Source organism: Rutidosis leptorrhynchoides, chromosome 6, assembly GCF_046630445.1.
Source record: "Rutidosis leptorrhynchoides isolate AG116_Rl617_1_P2 chromosome 6, CSIRO_AGI_Rlap_v1, whole genome shotgun sequence".
Taxonomy (NCBI): domain Eukaryota; kingdom Viridiplantae; phylum Streptophyta; class Magnoliopsida; order Asterales; family Asteraceae; genus Rutidosis; species Rutidosis leptorrhynchoides.
In genome coordinates this window covers 420,694,706-420,702,297 of record NC_092338.1, presented here as the reverse complement: position 1 = coordinate 420,702,297, position 7,592 = coordinate 420,694,706, and positions in this window count along the sequence as shown.

Below are 7,592 nucleotides of genomic sequence, written 5' to 3'. Positions count from 1 at the left end.
TTGACAATGAAGTCAAAATAAGATACACGGTGATGATTTTGTGAATGCAAAGTTTTCTTGAATAAAGCATGTATGACTCCATGCACATAGCTTGTATCACATATAAGCAAACAGCGGAAGACTTCTAGAAACCTGAGAATAAACATGCTTAAAAGTGTCAACACAAAGGTTGGTGAGTTCATAGTTTTAATGTTGCGCATAATCTGTATATAAAGGTGAATCACAAGTTTTTAGTTGTTTCATCCATAAACGTTTATCAAAATATTCTACGAAATTGAGCACCCTGGTAACTAAACTTAACGTATATATATTTTATACCCTTTGTATAATCATCTTAATAATACACGCAAACCAACGTGTACGCTTCTCAAATAGCATACGTCCGTTAAAAGGCTAGCGCTCTAGCTCGGACGGGGATATCAAGCCCTATGGATCCATATATAACTACTCGTGCCCACCAGTTCTTATAACCGGCAGTTACTAGTTACCAAAGCTAAGGGATTTTCGGTTCAAACTCGGTGTAGAATTTAGTATGTACTTGTATCCATTGTGTTTAAAATAAAGTGTATGTATTCTCAGCCCAAAAATATAGATTGCAAAAGCAATTAAAAAGGGAGCAAATGAAACTCACGCATATAAATATTGTAAATCAGTTAATAAAGCATTTGCATGTATTCTCAGCCCAAAAATGTAAAGGGTAAAAGGGATCATATGAAACTCACCTTAGCAGCATATAAAGTCATTCACCAAAATGTGACCGAAACTCGGATTACCAAATAACCGTAGATCTCAACCTAGAGAACATATGTTGGTCAATAAATGTCTATCAAGCTAGGTCAGGTCATAGTGTATCACAATCCTAATGCTCGAGATCGACATACAAAAGTTATCCAAAGTCGTTTCAAAAAGTCAATTTGACAATAGTTTAACAAAACGAGACGTGCCTTACATAAGGATTCATTTACTCGGTTGGTAATATTCAAAAATCTAATTTATCAATCTTACAAACAAGTTGTTTAAATATTAATTGCAGATTCAAAAGCAATTCCAATTAACGTCAATCATAATTCAGTTGATCATATCTTTTGATTCGTTCACCGAAATTATGCGATTTCTAAATGAAAAGTTATTGATTTTTCGCCAGCTTTCCAAAAACATGCATATCATATACCTTTTATCAGTAATATATGTATTTAATTCGTGATTCATCATAAACTGTTTAATGACGAAATTTAGCATACAAGCATGCATAAACATATATACTCGAGCACTAGACATGGATACATTATTAATATATAAAAGATAAGATATGAATACTCACGTATCAATATTGTGATTCAATATTGCAGGAAAGTACGTAGACGTAACAGAGATGATAAACACTAGGTTTGACTTGCAAAATAATACCCACGAACATTACCCATAACCTCCATAGCTATAACCCATAGTTTCCTTAGCTCTATCCCGCTCGAAAACCATTTTGCAGGTGACACGCTCATAACCTCGTCGTAGTATTTTATGTATAATACTAATTAATAATACTAATAATAATAAGATTAATAATAATATTAATCTTAATAATAATAATAATAATAATAATAATAATAATAATAATAATAATAATAATGTAAATAAATAAATACTTACGGAGTAATATTAAGAGTGGGAGAAACGCATAACTGAAATCGTGCAATTTATAGAACCTTTTCTGAAAAAGTACCTCATGCGATCGCATGGGATTTGTGCTTCAAGGCCATGCGATCGCATGGCCCTCTGATCCAGCTCACAAACTTTTGTTTTCTTGTTTGTCGACATATTTAAATATAATATATATAATATATATAATTTAAATAATTAATTATATATTATATTAAATTCATGTGCATAGTTGACTTGTAATTTTCGTTCCGATGACTCGTACGTTGTCACTCGACCTATGTCCCGGTTCCGATTTCTCGAACGCATTTTCGTACGCTTAGAAAACTCGCAATTTACGTTTTGTGACTCGTACCTTTGTCAAAATATAGTCTTAAATTATCAATAAACTATATCATTCAAAGTGTATCTTAAACTTTCGAGTGTTTTGGTCATTTACTTCTATAAATCATTGTCTCGCTATTTGTTAATATAATAACAAATCGTTTATGACCAAGTTAATATATATTTTCAACATTCATAAACACGTTTTAAATATACGTCGCAAGTTATTCATACAATTAATATTCTAACTTATCATATATATTCAAATAAATATTTAAACCAATAAGTTTAATGTACGGTATCAAACAATTAATACATTGTTGCGTTTTCAAGTTATAGTATATATATATCTATATACATATAATTGTTCGCGAATCGTCGAGAACAATCGAAAGGTATTTGAATATATGAAAGTAGTTCAAAAATTTTGAGATTCAGTTTTACAGACTTTGCTTATCGCGTCGGAAATATTAATCATACAAAGATTAAGTTTAAATTTGGTCAGAAATTTACGGGTCATCACAGTAACTACTCGTTAAAGAAATTTCGTCCCGAAATTTGAGTGTGGTCGTCATGACTAACAATAAAAATGTTTTCATGCCGTATATGTGTTGATAAATAGAGTTTTATCACCGTTGAATAATATGGATAAAATAATCCGATTATTCGAAGCGTATGAGAGAAGTTATCGTAAAAGAGTGAAATGAAGGAATAGAGATTCGTCTTAATTTTTGACGTAGTAACGATTGATTTTCGGAATTTAAGGAATATAAAATCTTCATATTCTAAATAAGATTTGATTCTTCGGGATTTAAGGAGATTAAAACCTTCTTTTATTAAATGCGTAATCTGCCTCGATTGCTATGTCTGATATTTCGCTATAAATTGACCTCTTCCATTTCATTTATTTTCAACACTCCTATAATCTTCTTTCTTATTTCATACATCCCAATAGATTGTGAAAATGCTTAATCCAGTTCTGATTCTTGATATTTTCCTGGCTATCGTATCCTTCATTCTTCTTTTTCATCTGCCACCAGAGGAAGTTTCTTCTACTATTACCTTGGGGTTATAGTGTTTTTCATTCTCCCGTGTCTTTTTATTGCTATACGCATTGATATACACGGTTTGTAATTTCGGGGTTGTTATCGGGCTTTATATTCTCCATCATATTTTGGAGCTTCATGCTTTCGTTTTCTCTTCCCGACCTTAAGTCAAGCGGATAATGGTCCAGAATTCGTAGGTATGAAGTTTCAGATGAACATAACTAATGTTCTAAGAAAGAAATGGTAATAGCATAATCTGACTTGTCAAATTACCAGAATACCTCGAAAAAGACCGAATCATTAAGAAAATATTTTCTTGATATTTTTAGAGATTATATAGAATGAAAGAGTTATGTAACATTGTTCATGATGAGGGTGTGATCTGTGAACCTTTATCAAGTTCCATTAGAAACTCAGCATGACTTACTGTAATATAATCACGTTGATCAAGTGTCATTATATTATAATAACTCATGCTTCAGCTCCCAACACCACTTCAAAAATATTCATATTTTAAACTCGAAGGTTTCAGAATTTAGAAACTAAAATAGTTTCTTTTATGATGTTACACAGATATCGCAAGGAGAAAATTGATTTCCGATAAGAATGATTATGGAATTATCTCCAGAAATATGGAGGATATTTATAATGAAAGATACGATGATATCTTAGAATTTCTAATATCAAAAGATGATGAAGAATATTGTCCGCAAGGGTTTAGATTCGAAAGCAAGTATTCGTTAATGGCTTCAGCAGATACTGAATCATTTGGATTCTTTGAAGGCAGGTTTAGTCTTTGTGATTTATCCACAGCCTCCTTCATACTTTGCTCAATCCGTTTTTCAGTTCCAAACCTTCTCTTTTTCTGAGCTTTGCCAACACATTATTCTTTATCATAAAACTTTTGACTGTTAAGGTCGTTTACAGTTTTTCCTGCTTCATCAGCATTCAAAGTTATCATAACTGAATCGTCGGTTATCCATCTGAGGTGTTTTCAAAAGTTTGAAGGGTTTGCATGAAGATTGTAATTGTCAAGATACATATAATGTTCTAGAATTTTGAACGATAAATATTCTTTTTTTTCTGGGTTTATGAATAGAAGTGATGTTCTGGCACAGTTTTGAAGTCAAACTATAACATTTGAAAGATGTAAGAATCTATGAGTGATGTTTTCTGTTAAATCTTGGCTTGGATTCTAATTTTTCAAAATCAGAATATGTAATTGAATTTGTATGGAAACGATTGTATATCGCTGTGAGCATAGTTAATAATTTTGAATCAAAGTTGAAGAGTGTACAGTATAACATATTAATTGTGAACTTATATATTTCCCGAGTATTACCTACCCGTTAAAGATTTCACAATTAATACTTTGTACAAAAGAATTTTTATTTATGAAAATACATGTATGTATATTTTCTTCAGATGTAATACAGATTTGATGAGTTAATATCATATTAAGCTTATTTGATTTTCGTCTTGACTTAGAAATGATTAATCTTTAAAATATTAAAGATTACATAATCTTTGCGGAGTATTTCGCTAATGAAATCAATACTTCATTATTTATTCTTATTCCTCGGTGAAGGATGTTGGTGCTCGTGGAATTTTTGTGAACCTTACAAGGCACATATGATGTTTTCTGGACAGTTTTGAGTACATCGAAAATGAAAATGTAAAATCAATTATGTAATTGAATAATACACTTGGTTTATTAGGAAATGGAATTCATTGAGTTGAAACAGAGATTTGTAGTTAACGATGGTTAAGTTGTTAACGAAGGATGTACATCATAGCATATTAGTAATATGAATTAACCGAGTAGTATCTACCCCTTAAAATTCACACGTAATAGCTTAGTACGAAAAGATTCATGATGGTTTTAAAATTTATATATAAGATATACATATAAATTCTTTAGATGAATTGAGTTATTACTTCATAACTCATTGATACAATATACTCGTTGTTGACTCGTAATGATGTCCACGGTGCTTTCTTGAACTGACAGAGCTTGTGATGTTAGAGGTGCTGCTGATTCTGATGATGTTGACAGAACTGACTGTGCTGGTGAGGCTAAGGGTACTGTTGATGCTGTTGGTAAAACAAGTATAGCTTGTATCTTACACCATTCTGATAAGGGTTTCTACTCTATCTGATTTAGGGTTAAGGCTAGAATAGATAATCTCTAAACTTTTAGAAATTACATAATCGCCGTAGAATGTTTCTTCGATGAAATTATGAATCAATACTTCATCGTTTGTTGTTGTTGGTATTCCTTGGTATCTATGGTGCGTATGATGTTGATATCTGAGGTACAGATTGTGATGTGGAGGCGTGTGATGCGGATGTGGTTGTTGGTGGTGGTAAAACACTATTTCAAAATTGACTTTGTTACAGTAACTTTGCTACAGTAAAACACTATTTCAGAATGAAAATATATATATATATTAACAAATAGCGAGACGATGATTTATAGAAGTAAATGACCAAAACACTCAAATGTATAAGTTATACCTCGAGTGGTATAGTTTATGGATGATTTAAGACTATATTTTAACAAAGGTACGTGTCACGAAACGTAAAATGCAAGTTTTCTCAGCGTACGAAAGGACATTTGAAAAATGGGAACCGGGACATAAGTCGAGTGATTACGTACGACTTATCAGAACAAAAATTACAAATAAACTATGCACGTGAATTTAATATAATATATAATTAATTATTTAAATTATATATTATATATTAATATTAAATTATGTCGACAAGAGATAGGACAAAATCATATGTGAGCTGGAATCTGAGGCCATGCGATCGCATGGCCACAAGCCTAGAAATCCATGCGATCGCATGGAGGCAAAAATCTGGCCAAGTCTATAAAAGGCCACGAGTTCTGCCTGAATCTTTACACTTTCATAATTATTTCTTTCTTTATCTCTGATATATATATTTATATTATTATTATTATTATTATTATTATTATTATTATTATTATTATTATTATTATTATTATTATTATTATTAAGGTTAATATTATTATTAATCTTATTATTATTATTATTAGTATTATACATCAAATACTACGACGAGGTTATGTCCAAACGATTTCAAAAATGGTTTTCGAACGGGATAAAGCTAAGGAAATTATGGGTTATTGCCAAGGAGGTTATGGGTAATGTTCGGGGGTATATTTGTGAATCAAACCTAGTGTTTATCATCTTCGTTGCTTCTACATACTTTCCTGCAATATTGAATCACAATATTAATACGTTGAGGACTACAGTTATTTGATATTCTGAGTTTCGATCACATTTTGGTGAACGACTTTATATGTTGCTAAAGTGAGTTTCATTTGCTCCCTTTTTAATTACTTTTGCAATATATATTCTTGGGCTGAGAATACATGCACTTTATTTTAAACACAATGGATACAAGTACATACTAAATTCTACACTGAGTTAAAACCGAAAATCCCTTAGCTTTGGTAACTAGTAGCTGCCAGTACATAGAATATGGACTGGTGGGCACGAATAATTGTATATGGATCCATAGGGCTTGACATCCCCGTCCGAGCTAGAGCGCTAGCCTTTTAACGGACGTATGTTATTTGAGTTTAGGACACGTTGGTTTGCGTGTATTAAAACGAATGGGGTATTTATTATTATAACGTTAAAGTTTAGTTACCAGGGTGCTCTGTTATGTAGAATCTATTGATAAACGTTTTGTAATACCTCAGCTTAACATGACCACAATATTGTCCGCTTTGCCCGCAGGCGCACGGCTTTTTCTTGGCGACCACACACGAGAAGCACTTTCCCAGGAGGTCACCCATCCTGGTAGTGCTCTTGCCCGAGCACGCTTAACTCCAGCGTACTCACACATCTGCTCTGCCTGTGGTCCCAAAACGCGTTGTGTCATTTAAGCGTGGGTATTACCTTATAATCCCATGATCACTCATGTCTGTGGGCGATGTGGGATTTGCCTAGGGTGTTACATTCACCCCCCCTTAGGGACTCATCGTCCTCGATGAGGTTTGCCCCACCACCCCCAACGGCACATGATGTAACACCCTAGGCAAATCCCACATCGCCCACAGACATGAGTGATCATGGGATTATAAGGTAATACCCACGCTTAAATGACACAACGCGTTTTGGGACCACAGGCAGAGCAGATGTGTGAGTACGCTGCAGTTAAGCGTGCTCGGGCAAGAGCACTACCAGGATGGGTGACCTCCTGGGAAAGTGCTTCTCGTGTGTGGTCGCCAAGAAAAAGCCGTGCGCCTGCGGGCAAAGCGGACAATATTGTGGTCATGTTAAGCTGAGGTATTACAGAATGGTATCAGAGCCAGGCCCCGGACCAAATGTGCACAGCGAGGACGCTGTGTCCCATTAGGGGGGAGGATTGTAACATCCGTGTTACATCCGTCCCACATCGGTTGGAGAGGGGAACGAAGCATGCCTTATAAGGGTGTGGAGACCTTTCCTAGCATGACGCTTTTTGGGACCACAAGCGCAGCAGATCTCATGAGAACTCTGCAGTTAAGCGTGCTCAGGCGAGAGCACT